This window comes from Thamnophis elegans, chromosome 13 (assembly GCF_009769535.1).
Source record: "Thamnophis elegans isolate rThaEle1 chromosome 13, rThaEle1.pri, whole genome shotgun sequence".
Taxonomy (NCBI): domain Eukaryota; kingdom Metazoa; phylum Chordata; class Lepidosauria; order Squamata; family Colubridae; genus Thamnophis; species Thamnophis elegans.
The window spans coordinates 6,098,181-6,121,517 of NC_045553.1; the positions used below are offsets into that span (position 1 = coordinate 6,098,181).

A 23,337-nucleotide genomic window follows, 5' to 3' on the forward strand; every position below is an offset into this window, starting at 1 on the left:
AGGTTGGCAGAAGCTGGGACAAGTAACAGGAGCTCACTCCATTATGCAGTACTAGGGATTCTGATTGACAAGCTCAGCGTCTTAGCCACTGAGCCACTATGTCCCTTAAAAAGTATGATTTAAGAATATGTAAACAAATTGTCCAGAATAGCAATAGCCCTTAGACTTATATACCACTTCACAGTATTTTACAGCCCTCTCTAAGCGGTTTACAGAGTCAGCCTCTTGCCCCCAACAATCTGGGTCCTCATTTGACCCACCTCGAAAGGATGGAAGGCTGAGTCAACCTTGAGCCTGGTGAGATTTGAACTGCCAAATTGCAAGCAGCCAGCAGTCAGCAGAATTAGCCTGCAGCACTGCACACTAACCACTGTGCCATTCTGCACCAGAATGGTACAGTAGTCCTTGACTTACAACCACAATGGAGCCCCAAAATATATGTGGCTTAGCAAGACAGTTTTCGAGTGAATTCTGCCCTATTTTATGACCTTTCTTGCCACCGTTGTTAAGTGAAGCACTGCATCTGTTGAATTAGGAGCACGGTTTGTTAAGGGAACCTGGCTTCCCTATTGACTTGGCTCGTCAGAGGGTCACAAGAAGGGATCGCATGAGGCTGGGACTCTGCAACTGTCATAAACCTGAGTCAGTTGCCAAGCATCTGAATTTCGATCATGTGATCATGGGGGGGGGATGGTGCAACAGACGTAAGTGTGAAAAAAAGTCATAAATCACTTCTTTCAATGCTGTTGTAACTTCAAACAATTGCTAAATGAACTCTTGTAACTCGAGGTGCTACCTTGCTAGGGTTTTTGCTGGGGGTTAGACTAGAAGACCTCCAAGGTGCCTTTCCAGCCCTATTATTCTATGTTCTATCTTGTGCAAAAGCTATTTGGTCTAAATGATTTTTCAGGCATAACCCTTCCTTCTGAGTGATCTCTCAAGTTTTTTCCCCAGTGAGGATTCGTTGGAGTGGCGAGTCACAATTCTTTTTCGGTCTTTTGCAAAGAGACTGCGTCCGAGGTCTCCGTTGGCCTAGGAAGCATTAATTCCAGTTGCCCTTAAGGCTAACAGTTTTACCAGAGGCAGGAAAAATAAGAGAAGCAGCTGATTTATTACAGGATCTGGACAGTGAGTTTTATACTATGAATGGAAAGTTATACTAGTTCCAATTTACAGGACCGATAAAATAACACCCATGTATTCTAAAGAGACCTAAATCATACCCAAACGGGGCTCAATGGAGTCACCCTTAAAATAAAGTCAAAAATCCTCAAGAGACTGGAGCTTCACCATCGAAGTGATGCATGCCTTGCCCAAAAATCTGAATTTGAATATCCCCCCCCCCCCATGGCTTCATGCAACTGGGTCTAATTTAGCATGCTTGAATTATGCATGGTTGCTTTTAATCTTCTCTCTTGGCAAATAAATAGAGGCTGCACAGGCATTCAAGGTATAATGTGAACATTTTTAGAGACAGTAGCTGCCTCAAAAATGTGCATTATAAAAGCCCGCTCTAATTGATACTGATATCCAAATATATGAACCAGGAGGCATTGAGAGGGGCCTTTCTTCCCCCTAATCCCATGCCCATCATCCCTGCCCTCTCCCATGCATTCCCGCCCTGTCTACGATCCTGGCACGGAGGCCGAACGTCACGGCTGGCTTTCCAGAGCAAGCTGCAAAGGAAGTGACATCACAAACAACTACCGCTCTAGGATGCTACACTCGCTCTCCTTAATGGCCCAGGCTCTCCCTCCTCCCTCCCATGACATCACAAACAATTGTTTCTCTAGGATGCCACACTCGCTCTCTTTAACAGGCGTTCCAGAGTTATGCTAGAACACCCCCAAACAGACACATACACACAACAAGGGATGTCTCTCTCCCCCCACCCCCCGCCAGTATTTGTTTCTGGAGGGCAAGTCATCTTTGTACCAAGTTTGGTTGAAATTGCTCCAGAATTGCTTGAGGCCCTCCAGAGTTATGCTGGAACATACATAAATAATATAATAAATATAATTAATATAATATAATAATATAATAATATAATATAATATAATATAATATAATATAATATAATATAATATAATATAATATTATAATATAATATAATATAATATAATATAATATAATATAATATAATATAATATAATATAATATAATATAATATAATATAATATAATATAATATAATAATAAATATAATATAATATAATATAATATATATAATATAATATAATATAATATTATAATATAATATAATAATAATATATAATATAATAATAATATAATAATATGATATGATATAATATAATGTAATGTAATATAATCTAATACAATATAATTAATATAATATTACAATACAATACAACACAATACAATACAACACAATACAATTAATATAATAAATATAATACAATACAATATTTTACACACACACACACACACACACACACACACACACCACTCTTCTTTTTTTTCTTAATAAGAAAGTGGAACATTTTCTCCAAATACACTGGTGGAAATTTTTCTGTCATCCGTTTAATCGCCTCCTATGAAAATAATCAACCATTTTATAACCTCTCTCCAGCAAGCAATTAATTCATTTCCCAGTTACTTTTTAACAGAGCTGTGTCGCGTGGAAGCCCAAAGTTGAATTCTCTGGCTTCGTTCACACAGCCTAGAGTGGAAGATAATTTCCTTAAGAGGTCTGTTTCAGGACGAAACGATCTCTAAAGTTTCAATGGCAGAAATCTGTAGAAACCCATAATTATTTTATCTCGAGTGAAAATCCGAACCTGTAACAGCTATTTCAGCCAATCTAAACCAGCCAGAGATTTTTTTTTTTTTAAAAAAACCAACCCAAAGGCATCTAGGGGGTTGGGGGGGGGGGGGCTGCCTTTGTTTCCAAGCAACCTTTATCGGCATGGACGAGACCACCCATCTTCCCTTCCCTCCTTTTAACTGAAAACACATTAATACATGCTAGCAAAAGGCAGGACATATTTGAAAGATCCACTATCTCACTAGAAGACAGCAGCTACAGGCATTAAGAGCAGATCCGACGCTCTCGTTTCAGTTTTTAATTACGCATTTTAAGAAATGTACAATTAGATTGACTCTCTGGAACAAACATCTGTCTCTATCATGTCATCTATAAATTATGTGCTCCCAGCGATTCTGCCAAATGCTTTATGTGTTGCATAGCGATTTAAGATATCTGTCTATCAATTGCATCAGCGCTAGTGGAAATAAACTTTGCAAAACATTCGACAAGGCATCTTATCTCCATAAGGCTAACCAAAATAAATACTTATTACCTCGCTGCAGCTCAGAAATGCTTTTTATCAAGCGGAAGAAACTATGGGCAAAAACATCGTATCAGAAAGCACAGGTGGAAATAAGTCTTCTCATCTATTGACATTCATTTTCTTAGAATACTACAAAACAACCAACGCAACAGAAAGACAGATATGGTTTGAGCACCAAAAATGCTCAACAGAACGATATTTTCAGCCAAATCGAATTATGGGTGACCTACATTCTTATGCAATAGGTGACTAAGAATCTTCTAGACATCTCATGTTTTTTTAACTTCTTATCAACTGGATCTGAAAGACTGCAAGTTCAGTCATTCACAAGCAAAAAAATAAAAAGACTGCAACTGTTAATAAATTATTACGTTGTGTTTCTTTTTTTAAAAAAAAAATATTTATGGCCCTGGGATACGGAGACAAGTTACAACCAGATCCACTAAAGTAGAGTCTTTGCTTTTATTTTCCTCTGTAACTTAGCAAAGACCAGTCATCGCAATTTGTAACATGACCAAACAGCCACCAGTGCTTAAATGCAAGCTATACCATAATCACAGCAGCAGAGAGAAAGATATAATCCACCCAGCCTTAATCTTTTAGCAGCAATACTGGCACTTGTCCACAAGACAGATGGTATATCAAAGGGCATAAAACCCACTAAATATAACATTCTAAACACTGATTCCTCCAGTAAAATAGAACAAGAAAAACACCATCTGATTGGGAAAAGCTATTATATTCCAAGAAGTTGCCATTCTAACATCAGAAGCTGCTTAATTTTCACCAATTAAGCCATTTTCGAATTAACTCCCAACGAGCCCAAGAGAATTCCGTAACGAAGTCTTTAGCTGTTCAAATTCTGCAGCGGCCTTACTATTTTGATCTCTCAGAACCTCAATATATATTTGCACAGGAACCTTAAGAAGCCATTACTTGGGACAAATAAATAGACATTCCGAATTGAACATAGCATGAGGAAAAAGCAAATAGACATTCTTTTTACCAAGAAATATAAACCATATATACATACATACATACATACATACATACATACATACATACATACACATACACACATACACACATACACACATACACACATACACACACACACACACACACACACACACACACACAAACAATAGCTGGAAGGGACCTTGGAGGTCTTCTAGTCCAACCCGGAGTAAATCTAGAACTTCACCATATCTGTCTGTCTGTCTGTCTGTCTGTCTGTCTGTCTGTCTGTCTGTCTGTCTGTCTGTCTATCTATCTATCTATCTATCTATCTATCTCTCCATCAATCATCTATCTATATAGCTATATCTCTCTGTCTGTCTTTCTGTCTATCTATATCTATATACAATAATACAATAGCAGAGTTGGAGGGGACCTTGGAGGTCTTCTAGTCCAACCCCCTGCCTAGGCACGAAACCCTACACCGTTTCAGACAAATGAATATCCAACATCTTCTTAAAGACTTCCAGTGTTGGGGCATTCACAACTTCTGGAGGCAAGGAGTTACACTGATTAATTGTTCTCACTGTCAGGAAATTTATCCTGTGTTCTAAGTTGCTTCTCTCCTTGATTAGTTTCCACCCATTGCTTCCTGTTCTACCCTCAGGTGCCTTGGAAAATGGATGGATGGATGGATGGATGGATGGATAGACAGACAGACAGACAGACAGAGATATAGATATATAGATACACACACACACACACACACACACACACACACACACACACCCTACCCTATAGACCTGCAGATAAGCCCATTCACTAACTGCTGGTAAGACAAAAATTTTGTATTTTGAATTTTCACTATTGGCACATTTTTTGTAGCATTTCAGTTAAAACTTCAAAGGTCTCCTTTTCCATGGATGGATTTATCTGTTACACATGATATATGGCCATGATGGCGAACCTATGACACGCGTGCCAGAGTTGGCATGCAGAGAGCCCTCTCTGTAGACATGCGTGTCATCGCCAGATGTTCTTCGGATTTCTGGCGCACACATGCACACTGGTCAGCGAGTCTTAGCAGATGGTGGAGTCTAGAGAACAGCCTGAAAATGACCAAATACGGCCACAAAACAGGACGTTTTTCTGCCATTTGTGGGCTGCTTTTTGGGCCAAAAACAGTCTAGAAAACAGCATGAAAGGAGCCCAAAAAAACAGCCCAAAGTGCCCTGAAAATGATCAAAAAACCAGCCTGAAAACAGCCAAAAAACAGGCATGCACGTGTGTTCCAGTTTGGGCACTCAGTTCCAAAAAGGCCTGCCGTCACTAAAATATGGCATAGTAGCACTTACCATTAATGGGTTTCAGGAAGCGCAATGAGTACCAAAAACAATGGGTAACAAACCCATTTTTCCCATAAGGAATAATGTAGTGAGTCACAAGGCAACCGACAGCAACAAGTTCCAGCTTGTGCGTTACCAAACAAACGTAGAACAAAGACTAACAGAAGGGACCTTGGAGGTCATCTAGTCCTAGCTTGAACAGGAGAGTCTATACCCGTGATGGAGAACCTTTGGTACACGCATGCCACAGGTGGCACGCAGAGCTATTTGTTAGGGCATGAAAGGTATGCATGCGCTGGCCAGCTGACTTTGGCCTTCTTTTGAGGCCATTTTTCACCCTCCGGAGGCTTCCCGCTCTGAAGCCTCCAGAGCGCGAAAACCCGGCCCTACAGGCAAACCGGAAGTTTGAGAACAGACTTCCGGTTTGTCCATAGGTCCATTTTTTGCCCTCCGGAGCCTTTAGGGAAGCCTCCTCAAGGCTTCAGAGGTTGAAAATCGGCCCTACAGAAAAACCGTAACTCACCATTCTCGAATTTCCGGGTTCCCCATAGGTCCATTTTTCACCCTCCAGAGGCTTCAGGGAAGCCCCCGAGGCCTCCAGGAGGCATCCGGGAGGGGGGAGGCTGTTTTCACCCTCTCAGGCTCCTAGAAAGCCTCTGAAACCTGGGGAGGGCAAAAAAACTGCACCAAAAGCGGGGAGGGGCTGCTGATTGCATGTCCATGCATGCGGGGAGAAGCAGCGCATGCACAGCATTATGGGTATGGCACGCCCACGCACGATCCTCCTGTTCTCGCTTTTGTCACGGCAGCCAAAAAAGTTTTGCCCCCACTGGTCTATACCATTTTAGATAAATGGCTGTCCAGTCCCTTCTTGAACACCTCCAGGGATGGGGCAACCACAACTTCTGAAGACAAGCCATTCCACTGATTGTTCTCACAGGAAGAGTACCGGGACAAATTTTTCCAAGTCAAAATGTGTTGAGCACCAAAGTTTCAAAGCAGCTAAGTACCGAGGTACCACTGTACTTTCAAAGGGATGGCTCTCTATATATTTGAGGGTAAGGGTAATTGGTGTGTGAGAAAGACCTTGAGAAACAAGAGCAAAAGAAGCTGCCTAGGGGATCTATATTGTCAGATAAGAGAGGGCATTGCCCATAAGTGTATAATGGATGGAGAATGAGGCTCAGTAGGAACTCTCCGTAATTTCTCAGACTGTAAAGGAAACAGCGGGAGATCGGTACTTTCAGACCTGCAGAATTATGTTAACACAGCATTACAATAAAGTAGAAATTGCTCATCTGCTCGCTAAACCCCCTCCGTGGATAAATCGAACCCAATTTGGAGCATGTATTATGGCACCCCAAATCCTCCATTTATCTGTGAATATATACAGTAAATAGCACTTAGGTTTATATACCGCTTCATAGTGATTTTACAGCCCTCTCTAAGTGGTTTACAGAGTCAGCCTATCACAGACTCACATTTGCAAACACTACAAATTCATGCTCTTGGCCGGGAATCCCTAAATGCATTCCCCACAAACATCACAGGAGCTGCCCTCCTACACCCAATATTTTTCCCCTAGAACCTGTGGCACACGTAGCCCTCTCTGTGGGCACTGTCAGCCGTCACCCAGCTCAGCTCCGCCCTGCGCACGCACCCCCGTGCCTCCTGCCAGCCAGCTGATTTTCGGATCTCTGTCGCACACGCGGGAGATGCATGCAACTGTGCGGGGGGCGAGAGGTTGCATGCACCAGCCATCACTGGCCTAGAGCAAATCCACCGAGATAGAGAAGATCCAAGTCGCTTTCAGACTTAGAACCAATGGGTCAACTATGAGAAATTCCACAGGTGTGAGAAAGAAGAAAACTGGATAAGGGGAGACGAAAACTACTGGAATTACTCCTTTTAATTAAAAAAAATAATTTTTAATTTAAAACAAATGCATCATCCTTCTTTACATGCTGTAGAAAGTGTATCAGTTGGTTACAAAAAAATCTTTCATGCATCTCTTCCACAGTCAACAAACATAATTCATATTAACTTAAGTATTTTATCTCAAATATTTATACATGTCACCATCATTATATCTCCATTTTTATTTGACTATAATTGTTTAAACGTCCATCATAAAATATACCAAAGTTAAATACATAGCCACATACTGGCCTTTCAATTACTATTTCTAAAAAACTAACACTAAATCCTTATGTCGTCTTCTAGCTAAACATGCATACTATTTAATAACGAAGTTTTCTAATCCTCCTTTCCAAATCACTGTTTAAAGTTTACATCCAGTTTCCTTATGTTATACCCATATCTATATATGCATTGTTATTCTTATCCCTCCTTTGTTTGACTATATCCTGTATCATAACATTTCCCCAAACTTTAATCAAAACTTTAATAGTATCTAACTTAGTTCTATTATTATTATTGTTATTATTATTAAGCAACAACAGAATTGTATCACAGCGGCCAGTTGTTTTGCCGGATTTGGCATTGGTTACTAGTCGAGCCCCACCCAGGGGCCTATGACGTCATATGCGTGCGGATCCAAGCAGTGCGGCTTTTTGCATTTGACTGATGGTGATTTTGTCAATTTTTAACTGTTTTAAATGTAATTCCAGTGCTTTTGGAATAGCACCCAGTGTGCTGATTACCACTGGAATTACCACTACTGGTTTGTGCCATAATCGTTGAATTTCTATTTTTAAATCCTGGTATTTCGCGATTTTTTCATATTCCTTCTCGTCGATCCTGCTATCACCTGGTATTGCGATGTCTATGATTGTAACCTTATTTTTCTCAACCAGTGTGATGTCTGGTGTATTATGCGCCAGTATTTTGTCCGTTTGTATGCAAAAATCCCACAAGATCTTGACCATCTGATTTTCGGTGACTTTTTCAGGTTTATGTTCCCACCAGTTTGTTGCTGTTTTAATATTATAATTTTTGCACAAATTCCAATGGATCATTTGTGCTACTGAATTGTGCCGCAATTTATAATCAGTCTTCGCGATTTTTTTACAGCAGCTGAGTATGTGATCAACAGTTTCATCAGCTTCTTTGCAAAGTCTGCATTTGGCATCATCAGAGGATTTTTCGATTTTGGTCTTAATGGCATTTGTGCGGATAGCTTGTTCTTGCGCAGCCAGGATTAGTGACCTCTGTTTCTTTCTTTAATGTACCTGCTGTTAACCATAACCAAGTTTTTTCACTGTCCACTTTATCTTTTATTTTTTCCAGAAATTGGCCATGCAATGCTTTGTTCTGCCAACTCTCCATTCTTGATTTTATCACATCTTTTCTGTATTCTTGTTTCGTCTGTTGAACCTTCAATAGATTTTTGTTCTTTACTTCGATTAATAGATGTTCTTGACTTTCTTTTAAATAATCAGCCAGTGCATGTTTTTCTTCTTCAACTATTTGCTTCACTTGTAATAATCCTCTGCCACCTGATTTTCGGGGCAGATATAGTCTATCAGTATCACCACGTGGATGTAAACTGTAGTGCATTGTCATTAGTTTCCTGGTTCTTCGGTCCAAAATGTTCAAATCAGCTTGTGTCCAGTTAACTATACCAGCTGTGTATCTTATAACTGGTATTGCCCAGGTATTTATGGCCTTGATTCTATTTCCACCATTCAATTTAGATTTCAAAATTTTCCTAACTCTGTTGGTGTACTCTCCCCTGACAATAGTTTTTACTTCTCCATGCTTGATGTTATCCAACTGCAGAATGCCTAAATATTTGTAGGCTTCATTTTCATTGCATTTAATTAGTTGGCCATTGGGCATTTCAATTCCCTCACATGTAGTGATTTTGCCCCTTTTTATGGATACAGTGGCGCATTTTTCCATGCCAAACTGCATTGAAATATCGGTGCTGAATACTCGGACTGTGTTTGTCAGTGATTGGATTTCTATTTTTGACTTTCCATAGAGTTTCAAATCATCCATATATAATAAATACGAAATTTTTTCAGCTTCTTTGGCTGTTTGGTAGCCTAATTTCATTTTTTAAAAAATATTACTGATAGTGGGATCATTGCGATGATGAAGAGAAGAGGTGAAAGTGAATCACCCTGGAAAATTCCTCGCTTGATATTAACCATTCCGTAGTTCTCATTCCCTACTGCCAACTCAGTTCTCCATTGTTTCATTGCCTTTTCAGTAAAGGATGTAATATTTTTGCTAATGCCAGTTGTTTCTAAGCATTTTATGATCCAACTATGTGGCAGTGAGTCAAATGCCTTTTTGTAATCAATCCAGACCATATTCAAGTTCGTTTTTCTGTTCTTACAATTTTCTAATATCATTTTATCAATTAGGAGCTGATCTTTTGTGCCCCTGCTCCTTCTTTTTGTTGCCTTTTTGCTCTACTGGCAAGATGTTATTTATTTCCAAATAATCCATAATGTTATCTGCAATAATGCCTGTGAGTAATTTGAAGGTTGTTGGCAACCTTGTTGTTGTTGTTGTTGTTATTTATGTATAATCCAAAGGGATTACTAATCTTCCTTACTTGGGTACCATTCAATATTCATATCCAATTATACTCATCATAACACTACACATTGTATACATTAGTAACATTATCAGTTATTTATTTAAGCTATATCTATTATCAATAAACTACTAGAATTACAAGAATGCAGAGGTGTTTTCCTTTCTTGCCCTTTACAGCAAGCAAAAAAACATTTCCTTGTTTATTAAATTTATACGCCACCCTTCTCACCGATAAGCAACTTTAAATGGTGACTGTATTGAAAATGCCTTCAGAACTATAAATGGGAAATCAGAAGCCATGAAATCTGTCAATGAATTCAGTGTTAATATATTCCTGATCATGTTGCTTGGCCAAATGAAAAGATTTTTTTTTTCAAAGCGTGTAAAATAATATACCATGTTTTCCCAAAAATAAGACAGGGTCTTATTTTGATGTCCGAAATAAGGGCTTGGCCTCATTTTCGGGGAGGTCTTATTATTTTTGAGGTGCAGGAGGTGGCGAGCGTGGTCACCTCAGGGCTGCTGCTGTGCTGCAATATTTTCAGGGAGGGCTTATTTTGGGCGAGAGCTTAATTCAGCGCATGCGCTCAAAAGCCCAATTGGGCTTATTATCCAGGGAGGTCTTACTTTCGGGGAAAACAGGGTAGTATCACAATGTCAGAGCAGAAGTTCCCAACCGCAGCAATATCTAACCAACCTTCGGCTGATCACCAAGAAAGCAAACCAAGTTTGAAATTATTTTGTAATTGGATGGGGGAAGCCGGGAAATCTCAGGACCACAGAGAAATTGGACTGAGAGTTTAAGAAACCCAGCGCCACAAACCCGTAAGTGGAAATGGCAAACTATTTTGTATTATTTCTAAGAAATTTGGAGGAGGTGAGCTTCGCTCGAGGGCAACGGGGGAAACGGAATTCGTAGTGGAAGAAAACGGTTCACTACAAAGGTCACCCAGCACCTGACCTTGGTATTTGATCCTGCTGAGGGGATCTGAAGATGTCACTGAAAATAAAACCGAACATATGTATAAAGACTTCCTTTTGTAAAATGCCCGAGCCCAACAAATAGCTGAAAAAGCACTTCATCCCATCCATTTCAACTTAAATAGGAAACCTATGCCAGCCAGATCAGTTCCATTCATTAGCCAGATGAATTGATTTTAAACATTTTAATTGATTAAAAGTGTGCTTCCAATTAATCAAGCGGCAGATTTAACCATTTGCAGGAGGCACTAGAGACTGACACACATACACACACATCCATCCATCTCTCTCTCTTTCTCTCTCTCTCTTTCTCTCTCTCTCTTTCTCTCTCTCACAACAGGAAGAAATGCCTTTTCTAAAATACGTTTGCTGCAGTGAAAAATAAAAAAAAGCATTGTCTAAAATCACAGAAGAATGTATTTCTTCTTCACAACTGCCGTATCCGTATGCAGATTCGGAGAATTAAAATTCATAAATAAGAATGATTTCTTGATATGAGGTGGCAAACCCAATACAAGTTTGTCTGGGGGGGGTGGAATTAATTTCTGAGTTGTGGCATATCATTAAACAAGCCTAACCTAGAATAAGCCATTTCTTGAATTAAATGACAAATAGGCCCAATATTTTTTAAAAAATCATAGGGGGGGGGTGGGGGAAGCACATTTCTTAATGAAGGTGTTATTTTCCTTAAATCTTCTTAAAATTTAAGTCTAGTCAGCTCCGGGCCCTAAGACCAACATTCTTTCAATATTTGAACGTTAATTTTAAAATATCTGAGGAACACTTATGTTGGGGAAAGTATTTAAAAAATCACTGTAAACTAGAAGGGACCATTTCGGAGTTCAGCACTTGAATAAAGAGCCACATATCAAAGCAACCTTCAAATTATCTTTTATACTTAAGGAATCTCTGCAGATTTGATTCCGCTAATCTTTGCCGACTAGAGGGCAGGGCTGTCAAACTCAGGGTGGGTGTGGCCAGCGCATGACGCATCTGGCCCGGGGGTCACAAGTTTGGCACCCTTGCTGCAGGGCGTGGTACCCATCTCCATTTCAAGGCCATTGAGCGAGCACTATGCTAAGACATTTCCATAGTCATGTAGCAGGCATGATGTCACATACCATAACTTCCCACTGAAGTGGTACCTATTTATCTATTTGCATTTGCATGCTTTTGAATGGCTAGGTCAGAAGGAGCTGGGGTAAGGACGGGAGCTCACCCCTTGCATGGCACTGGGCTCTCATATTTATATTTATGAGGAACTCTGAATACAAAAGGTCTCAGAAGGTTGTCTCCCATCATCCTGGTTAACTAAGATGCACCAGTAAACCTTGATCATGAAAAGCGTGCATATATAATGCAAACTATATGGACGGCTGGCCCTAATGGAATTCCATACATTGAGAATTGAACACAGAACTTCTATTTGGGACACAGAGAAGACATGTGATATTCGCAATATTATGGCTTGATCAGTGGTGGTACCGGTATGGTGCAACGGTACAGTGCAATGGGGCCCGGTGTCCCCCACATGCACGCGCACAGCACGCATGCACATGCGCACAGCATGCACATGCATCCTTACCTCCATGACACCTCTGCGATGCTCCAGCTGCTTAGCGGAGCATCACGCAGGCGCCGTATGCTCCGTGCACGTGTGCGGAAGCGCCAAAGAGCTCAAATACAGGTAAGGAGCTTGGGCGGGCAGGTGGGCTCTCTGGAACACCGTACCGGAACGGGTGTACCGCCTGCAACCCACCACTGGGCTTGACTATAATTTCTTTCTTCCTGTCCAGAAACATCTTAAGGCGTCCAGATCTCGACGTAAATACTCACTATCACAGCAAGAGACTGAGGATACAACCTTTATCTCCGGGAGAGGCAGGCCTAAGGAACATTATTTATTTTCCTTTCAGCTGAAAAACCTAGTAAAAATTGCATCACTCATCATAACAGGCCAATTTCTTTCCAGCTTCCCAAGTGCCCCAACATAGAGAGCTGGCTGTTTAAACATGTGGATGAATCTGTTTGGTGCTATAACCTAAATGGTCACCATATGTTATAAGGTATTAGCTTACTTAAAACATGAGTCAATTTGTTGATCACGGTGAGGTTGGCTGCGCTCACAGCTTTCCACACATTTGCTACAAAGACTACCCTAAAATCCTTTTTTTTTAATTATAATAAGGGCAGCCGTTTTAAGCCAGCGGACATACAGCTAGTCCTTGACTTACGACCATCATTGAGCCCCAAATATCTGCTGCTAAGCGAAACATTTGTTAAGTGAATGGGGGGGGGCGTCACGAACTTTTCTTGCCATGGTTGTTAAGTGAATAATTGCATTTCTTAAGTTAGTAACATGGTTCTTAAGTGACTCTGGATTCCCCATTGACTCTGCTGGTCAGAGGGTCACAAAAGGGGACCCCATGACTCCGGGACACTGCAACCGTCCTTAAATGTGAACCAGTTGGTAAATCCCTGGATTTTGATCACATGACCATGGGGATGCTGCAAGGGTCGCAAGTGTGCAAAATGGTAATAAATCGTTTTTAAGTGCTGTTGTAACTTTGACTGGCCATTAATGGAATTGGAATAAGAAAGAATGGAATGGAATAGAATAAATATTGGAGTGGAGTGGAGTGGAATGGAATGGAATAGAATAGAATAGAACAGATATTGGAGTGGAGTGGAGTAGAATAGAATAGAATAGAATAGAATAGAATAGAAGGGAGGATAATGGAATGGAATGCAATGCAATGGAATAGAATAAAGAAAGAAGGAAGGAGAATGGAATGGAATGGAATGGAATGGAATGGAATAGAATAGAATAGAATAAATATTGGAGTGGAGTGGAATGGAATGGAATGGAATGGAATAGGAATGGAATAGGAATAGGAATGGAATAGAGCAAAATAAGGAGTAGAATAGGAATAGGAATAGTATAGGAATGGAATACTTTGTCGCTTTAAATGTACACTACTCAGCATACATTAAAATTAAATTTCATTGCATTCAGCTCTCAAAGGATAACCATTATGCATATACCCACATATACACACATATGACACAGAGAAATATCACAGTCCAGTTTGAATGCATACATACCGGGATACAATAACTACCTCTATTTGGAATTTGGAGAGCTGTCATAAAATGACTCACAACTGGGCTGTCAAGGGGCAAAGCCAATGAAGAAGATTTCAACATGATGCTTCACTCAGGACTGCTCTTGATTTGCAGGGCAACCCAGAGGCACAGCTGCTTTGCGGCCCTCAGGTCCACTACACATTTGCTCTTTCTAAAGTGTCCCCCGTGTGTAGGAAACACCTGCACCGAAGACTTCAGAGGGACTTGAGGCAGCCACGCTCAGCCTCGGAGCAACGATGAGTGCGTCACACCTCCATGTGTGCAGACCCAGAAAGTTCTGTAAACCTCTATAATATAAACCAAAATTCATTGCTCTCCTCAATCTCAGAGACATCCTTCAAAATAAAGAGGTGCTACATGCTTTGAACAGTAGCTCAGTGGCTAAGGCACTGAGCTTGTCGATCAGAAAGGTCAGCAGCGGTTCGAATCCCTAGCATCGCATAACGGAGTGAGCTCCTGTTACTTGTCCCATCTTCTGCCAACCTAGCCGTTTGAAAGCATGTAAAAAATGCAAGTAGAAAAATAGGAACCACCTTTGGTGGGAAGGTAACAGCGTTCCATACGCCTTCGGTGTTGAGTCATGCCGGCCACCTGACCACAGAGACGTCTTCGGACAGCGTTGGCTCTTCAGCTTTGAGACGGAGATGAGCATCGCCCCTTAGAGTCGGGAACAAATAGCGCATATGTGCGAGGGGAACCTTTACCTTTATATGCTTTCACACAATTTTGCACCCTTAAAATGAATGTGTTAACAGACTCTAAAATTAAGCTTACCCAAGGGTAGGCCTACTACCTCTCCTTCTTATACAATCAAAAGCTATCTCAGTGTGAAAACTGTCCTACCACAATTTCAGCAGAAAAAATGTACAACCGTTCCAAATTGCGCCTAGATTTTCCAGTTTGGCACGCAATTAGCAAGCCTAATCCACAATTAAGTCTGACATCAAAGCAGCTTTTCATATAAGGGTTGCCTCCCGCTTCCTCACCTTGGTTCGCCCAGAGAAGAATTGCAACGCGCTGAGATCTCCAGAGAAGTCAACATCGCCACTTTCCTTCAATTCTTTTGATTATAATGCAACGTAAGAAGAAGAAAAAAAATACTAACACCGCAGTTTTAGCGACAGTCTCGTACAGCAACGATTCACAGTTGCAATGGAGATCATGACTTTTACAGGTCCGTCAAGCCAAGAAAAGCTGAAGATGGTGAGCACAATGGCCATTCCACTTAGTGACCGGAGAAGAGCAACAAAGATGATTAGGGGACTGGAGGCTAAAACATATAAAGGATGGCTGCTGGAATTGGGTATGTCTACTTTGCTGAATACAAGGTGGCAGCCCCTCAAATATTGGAAGACTGCTATCATGCCCCCCCCGCTCCTTCTTTTCATTAAACTATATTCCCAATTCCTGCAACCATTCTTCATATGTTTTAGCCTCCTGATCATCTTTGTTGCTCTTCTCTACACTCTTTCTAGAATCCCAACATCATTTTTAAAATGGGTGATATTTTATAATGGGTGATAATAATGGTATAATATTTGCAATCCGGTTTTCCAGTTTTCTCTTCCTGTCCAAGGCAGGTTTTTATCCGAAGGGCAAAATAAGTTTTAAGGGAATGAGTCAAAAAAGCTACAGTCTAAAAGAGAATGTTACCAGTGTTAAAACTTGTCTTAGAAGTACTAGCTTAGATCTGGGCATTGGAAATGTAGTTTAATGAAAAGAAGGATTTAGGGTGACATGGTAGCAATTTTCCAATATTTGAGCGGCTGCCACAAAGAAGAGGGGGGTCCAGCTATTCTCCAAGGCACCTGAGGGTAGAACAAGAAGCAATGGGTGGAAACTAATCAAGGAGAGAAGCAAGCTAGAACTAAGGACAAATTTCCTGACAGTTAGAACAATTAACCAGTGGAACAGCTTGCCTCCAGAAGTTGGGAATTCTCCAACACTGGAAGTTTTTAAGAAGAGACTGGACAACCATTTGTCTGAAGTGGTATAGGTTTTCCTGCCTAAGAAGGGGGTTGGACTAGAAGACCTCCAAGGCCCTTTCAACTGTTATTCCACTCTACCACACAACCAAGTTGCCCGTCCCAACTGTGGAAGCCAAACGGAGGACTAGTTATATTGGTTCCTGACATTTAAATGCTACCAATGCAGGTGGCAACCCGCGGGTGACCAAGGGCTGATTTCGGCATGCTGAACTGAATCACCCGTGGAATGCATTTGGATGTGTATTCTAGGATAACTGAATAAACTGGAAACTCAAAAGCCATTCAGAAAAAGACCATGGGAAAATCACGGAGAGTGCTAGGGTAACTGCAAGGATGCAGCCGTCGGGGAACAAAGGCCACAAACATAGAGCTAAACCAAACCCAATCTGTACTAAGATCCAGCCTAATACACAAGGAGTAAAACTGTCAGCCAACAAAGTGCTCAGATGAGGTGTGAAGTCACCCAATTAAGGGGGGGGGGGAAACAAACCACCCTAGCAGGTGTAGCTGCTTAGAGAATTCTCAGCAAACCTTCAGGTGTCTGGTGCCGCCGCGTGCTTTGAGATTAAATCTATAAAATATATATCTTAAACAGATTAACAGAGTTGGAAAGGGACCTTATAGGCCATCTAGTCCAACCCCCCCCCCTTCAAGCAGGAGACCCTACACCATTTCTGACAGATGGCAGTCCAGCCTCTTCTTGAAAGCCTCCAATGATGAAGCTCCCGCAACTTCCGAAGGGAACTTGGGTTGATGGTTCTCACTGTGAGAAAACTCCTCCTTATTTCCAGGTTGAATCTCTCCTTGGTCAGTTTCCATCCATTCTTCCTTGTCTGGCCTTCAGGTGCCTTGGAAAACAGCTTGGCCCCCTCCTCTCTGTGGCAGCCCCCTCAAATATTGGAAGGCTGCTCTCCTGTCTCCCCTGGTCCTTCTCTTCCCTAGACTAGCCATGCCCAGGTTCCTGCAAGCATTCATCCTATGTTTGAGCCTCCAGTTCCCTCATCACCCTGGTTGCTCTTCTCTGCCCTCTTTCTAGAGTCTCAACGTCTTTTTTATAAGTGGCCTTACCAATTGGGCACCCTCCAAATATGCTGACCGTACCAGCTGAGAGTTACTTTTCTTTAAATGAGCAAGCATCGTGAAAGACACCAAGCTAAGGGGAAGCTGCCTAGAAGGATGGCTATATTTCTAACAAAGCCTTTAAATAAATAGCATTTGTTCAAGCAGCCAGAATCCAGCAACGGGGCTCGATTTGAAAGCCCCACACCAACCTTACAGCAGTCAAAAATTGATTTCTTTTTTTGGGGGGGGGAGCAAAACTTAATGACTAAATAACTGGAGATGCCTAGCCTCTTGCTAGAACCCTGTTTTCAGCGCCAATGGAAGTGGGGGGTATCGTTTCAAAGGATAACCTGCCGCTTCAAACGAGGCGGACACACACACAGGGGGAAAAACCAGGCCCTTTAGATGAGATCTTGTTTTCTAGACAATGCCCTCTTCGGCAAATTCTCTACGACGCTGCTGTGCTGTTGCCGCCACCACAAAGGGAGAGGAGCAGGGAGGAAGAACATCAGGAGGCGTTTAAACGGAGGAGGAAGAAGAAGAAGAAGAAGGGGGGGGGAGGAACGAAGGCCGCGTCCTGCGGGAGCCACACTAAAACGAGAAAATCTATCAGATGTGCGATCAGCAAATAAGGATTTTTTTTAAGTCCGCCGAGACACACACACACATGCACACAATTTATAGCTTTGCTCCTAAAATAAAATGTGTACTCTCCTTCCTGAGGGACAATTGCTGCCTAAGCAGAGAAGCCACTGAGTGACATCATGGCTGAGCTGAATGGAAGGAAGGGGAGGAGAGAGAAAGGGGGGGGAATGTTTTTTTTTTTTTTTAAAGGACTACACTGAGTACCGCAACATGTATTTTTCTATTAAAGATACTATTTGAATTGTCAATATTGTGATGGGCAAATCGTACGTGGGCTCACTCGGGATTGAAGTGGCGCTTGATGCATTCGGCGGGATCCGGTTCCTCATTTTTTTAAGCGGTTAAGACTGTGGTCTCCCTTTGTTTGGACACATTAATCAAGGCTTGTGGTTTCGATTCCAAAGAAATGGACTCGGCAGAAGAATTCACACGATCTGCAAACAAAAGGCCGGACGCACAAAAGGGAATTCTTCCAGGCAGTAAAAGCAGTCGGTCTGGCCTTTTTCAGTTTTTCCTCCACCTGTGTATTTACAGTAGGCACAGTAAAGGTAAAGGTTCTCCTCACACATATGTGCTACTCGTTCCTGACTCTAGGGGGCGGTGCTCATCTGTTTCTAAGCCGAAGTGCCAGTGCTGTCCAAAGATGTCTCTGTGGTCATGTGGCCGGCATGACTAAACCCCAAAGGCGCACGGAACGCTGTTCCCTTCCCACCAAAGGTGGTTCCTCTTTTTCTACTTGCATTTTTTACGTGCTTTCGAACTACTAGGTGGGCAGAAGCTGGGATGAGTCACGGGAGTTCACTCCGTTACGCGGCGCTAGGGATTCGAACCGCCGAACTGCCGACCTTTCTGATCGACAAACTCAGAGTCTTAGCCACTGAGCGACCGCGTCCCTTATTTATTTCTTATTTATCTATTTAGCATATGGCATATAAAACATATACAGGCAAGTCCTCATCTTGCAGCCACAATTGAGCCCCCAAATTTCTGTTGCTCAGTGAGAAATTTTCCAAGTGAGTTCCAACCCATTTCACGACTTTCCTTGCCACGTTTGTTAGAAGTGAATCACTGCCATTGTTAAATTAGTCACAGGGTTGTTAAGTGAATCTGGTTTCCCCTGTGGACTTTGCTTGTCGGGAGGTCGCAAAAAGAGGATCACGCGACCTTGGGGACACACTGCAACCATTATAAATGTGAGTCGGCTGCCGAGCATCTGAATGCAAATCACTTGACCATGGGGATGCTGCACATTGTTAGTTAGTAACCTGTATATTAATATTTCGCTTAGTTTAGCAGAACGCAATAAAGTATAAATTGAAACGATCTATGTTCAGATATCAATGTCTGGGCCAGTGAACCTTTTCAGCACTGATTATCGAAACAGGAGCTTGGGGGCGCGCACAGGGAAGCACCAGAAACCATAAGAGGAGCTTCCGGGCCGCGCATGCATGCACCAGGAAGCTGAACTTCTGGCTTCCAGTGTGCACATGTGCGCCAGTCACCTGGTTTTCTGATTTCTGGCACATGAACACCAGCTGGCCAACGTGCATGCGCTTGCCAGAAACCGGAAGCTCAGCGTCCCGGTGTGTACATGCACACCAGGGAGCTACTCTTCCGGTTTCCGGCACACCCATGTGCGCAAAGACCAGCTGGCAGGCGCCGGATCCCGGAGGAACAACAGGTGACAGCTGGCATGCCCAGAGAGATGGCTCTGCTTGCCACTTCTGGCAAGGGTGCCATAGGTTTGCCATCATGGGTCTAGGCCATCTAACCACTGAACTGCCATATTGTTAATATGAAAATAAAATCAGGTACTGGACCGGTATACGCCCTCAGCTTACAGCTGGACACAATGTGAGCTACTATTTGATGTGAGACCTCACAATCATATTGAGGGGAAGATACTATGCCCCATTTATGCATAGTTCCTACAGAAGCGGCGCCCAGGATTGTCCTTAAGCATGGAATCTTTTTTGTGGGGTCATTTCTATGTCTCCCCATGTCTGGGCATTTCACTTATTTATCTATCCTGTCAATCCAATTCTTACTTCCTGCTAATTTCCAATGACTGATTTATTTCCAATGACTGATTTATTTCCAATGACTGATTTATTTCCAATGACTGATTTATTTCCAATGACTGATTTATACGGAATGAAAAGACCAAACCAAAAAAAAAAGAAAGCTGTTTACAAAAACCACAATGTAGGATTCATACAAAAGTGGGGAAAAAACCACATTGTAACAAAGTTTTCTTTGAAACAAATTTTCTAGGGTGGGAAAAATACCTATTTGATTTCTAAATGTTATTGGTAAGTCAAGACCTTGGGCACATAAAGATTTATTTCTAGCTTGGGAGGGGGGGGGGCTTCATTAAAACGAGCTTTGTGACTGATAGAGAAACGAAGAGGAAACTGACAAAATTAAACCTAAATAATTGCTTATTGAGACGCACAGTCAATACTTTAAAACAAATGCCTTTTACCACCATTTAGTCTTTTAATAACACAAACCATACTGTGAAAAATGCCCAAGATCAGTGCAACGTATCTATATCTGACCAGTTCATCCATAAAGCAAAATTCCTTCAAACAAAAACTTAACATGACTTGGGCATGTTCGGCGGTTTGAATCCCTAGCGCCGCGTAACAGAGTGAGCTCCCATTCCTTGCTCCAGTTTCTGCCAACCTAGCAGTTTGAAAGCATGTAAAAATGCAAGTAGAAAAATAGGGGCCACCTTTGGTGGGAAGGGGAGAGCGTTCCGTGCGCCTTGGGTGTTGAGTCATGCCGGCCACATAACCATGGAGACGTCTTCGGACAGCGCTGGCTCTTCAGCTTAGAAACAGAGATGAGCACCGCCCCACTAGAGTTTTGAATGACTAGCACGTATTTGCGAAGGGAACCTTTACCTTATTAAAAACAGCAATGTCTTTTGATGCATCTTAAAAACTGACAAATTTATTCACACACCAGTTATGGAATTCCTGGGGAAAAAAACAACTTCAGTCCAAGAAGGACATTAAAAAACCGAGCAGCCAATGAACTTTCACTCTTCCATCATGCATTCTTCATGGGGGGAAAAAAAGTAAGAAAATGTGGAAATTGAAACATTTGTCCAAAGCCATTAGCTTTAGAGAATGACTGTTCTTGTTTATTCAGCTTACTAATGTTGTAGGAAACTATGTTTTCAAAGGTCAGCTCAGATCAAGAATGCAGGAACCAAACAAATTTGACACTAGAAACATGATACTTGCGCTGGCTGATAGTATCACACGGTCTTACAAAACCCTGCTAGCTTAGGATTTCTTATTCATGTGCGCGAAAGAATTTAATACCATCAGAAGCGACAGGGAGAACAAGACAAGGTGAGAGATACAGATAAGAAGTTTGTTTTTCTTTGCCTACTTCAACTTTTTAAAAAAGCATGAATTAATGCTCCTTGACTTCTGAATGAAGCCAGGATGAAACAGAACACTAAGCAGTTAGCATCTACAGGAAATGAGTCACAGCCAACAATGAATAATATTCTAAGAAAATGACTTGGAGGAGGCCAAATTTACGTGTATCTCTCCAGAGGAGGAGAAAAAAAAAACTAACTTGAAAACAATGCACCGATTGGTCTCACCAACAAAGCTATGAAATACTACCGCATGTTTTGAGCGTGCCTTGGTATTATCAAGTTTGGGTGTGCAAGACATTCCTGCAGAGTTGTTTCTTGTAAGCCAATGGTCCTGCTAAATGAAAATGGAAACAGACCATGTGAATTTCAAGATGCACAGAAGAGGGGACGAGTTACAAACTTATGCTTTACCTCCTTATCTGATTGAAGGCCAGAAGCAATCATGGGCTTCTGTCCCATCAGTGTTGTGGGCCTCCAGTGGCCAACATAGCTGGCAGCCAATTCGGACAGTGAGGAAGTTGGGGAGGAACATGGCCAGTCCTGGAATCTGGGGAAGGCTCTGATGAGGGCTCTGCATTGGAGGCAGAGAGGGGGCCAGGGCCGTATGCCAGTTATCAGCTGCCTTCAGAGTCTGACCTCAGCTAGGCAGAAGAACAGCTGGAGCCTGTTCCCAGTGTGCGCAAGCGCAGAGTTGTGAAAGGAAGGGAACAGCTAAAGAACAGGGGTCGACTTGGGAGTAAGGCCACAGGTGGACGGTGAATGGCCCCTCCCAGAGGAAATAAAAGAGGAGCAAAAGGGGAGTGGAGTTTGCAGGAGACAATCAGTTCGCTTAATTGGTTTGTGACTCTCCAAGACTCCTTACCAAGTTTTGCAGATATCGGTCTGGTATCTCTCCAAGCCAGATAAGGTCTGTGTCAGTAAATCCTCCCTAGAAAGACTTTGCTGGAGGTGAATGAGCAGAATTCACATACAAGGGGTTTTTGTCAGGACAAGGAGTTTGTTTCATGCTCTTGGAAACCTCAGTCAGAACAATCAGTCAGAGGGTAGGGAAGGACTTAAGGGTTCTCTTCCACTTTCTGAGCAGCATTGGGGGTGTGGTGGAGGGGGTGGACAAAAACCCTGGATAGATTTCAGTATTATCAAAGGCAAAACCTAATTCTTTCAGTGGGAATCCTATGTAAGAAGACACTAAAGGTAGTTCATTTAGTGAACATTCAAAGTTGCAATGGCAGTGAAAAAATTTTTTTCACACTTACGGCCAAAACAGCATCCCCATAGTCACATGATCAAAATTCAGACACTTGGCAACTGACTCATATTTATGACGGTTGTGGTGTCCCGGGATCATGCGATCATCTTTTGCGACCTTCTGACAAGCAAAGTTAATGGGGAAACTGGATTTACTTATCAACTGTGTTACTAACAAACAACTGCAGTGATTCACTTAACTGTGGAACGGGGCAACATTCACTTAACAACTGTTTCGTTTCGCAACAGAAATCTTGCCTCTATTGTAGTCATAAGTTGAGGACCACCTGCACATGAAATCAGACTGATGCACCATTTAATTTTACTTCTGTCTACAATACTGGGAAACTGGCAGTGGTTAAAAAGAGGAGTTTATGGCAAAGAAGCTGTCAGTTATTCACCTCTCTTATGTTGGCCTGCAAGTAATTTTGGAAATAAAAAGTATATTTTGGATAAAAAGTATAAAATTAAATAATTTAGGAAGGGAAATGTTATAACAGGAGATGTGTTAAGTTGTAATGGTAAAATAAGAATAGATGTATATAAAGAGTTTGGTGGTAAGGTATGACACACAAAAAATGTATTCAAGACAACACATTGATTAATGAATGATGAAATGTTTGTTTTAAAGAGAAAAAAATAAAAATAAACTTTTACCAAAAAAAAGTAATTTTTGAAAGGAGCCATGTCTGGAATTAAGAAAGGGCTCAAAAACTCGAAAGACAAAGAAAGGGGAAAGAA

General features: G+C 41.7%; 1 protein-coding gene across 1 annotated transcript in view; it reads right to left on the reverse strand.

Annotated features, from left to right (window-relative positions):
• Positions 1-23,337, reverse strand: part of MED13L (mediator complex subunit 13L) — a 185,292-nt gene that overhangs the window by 155,888 nt on the left and 6,067 nt on the right.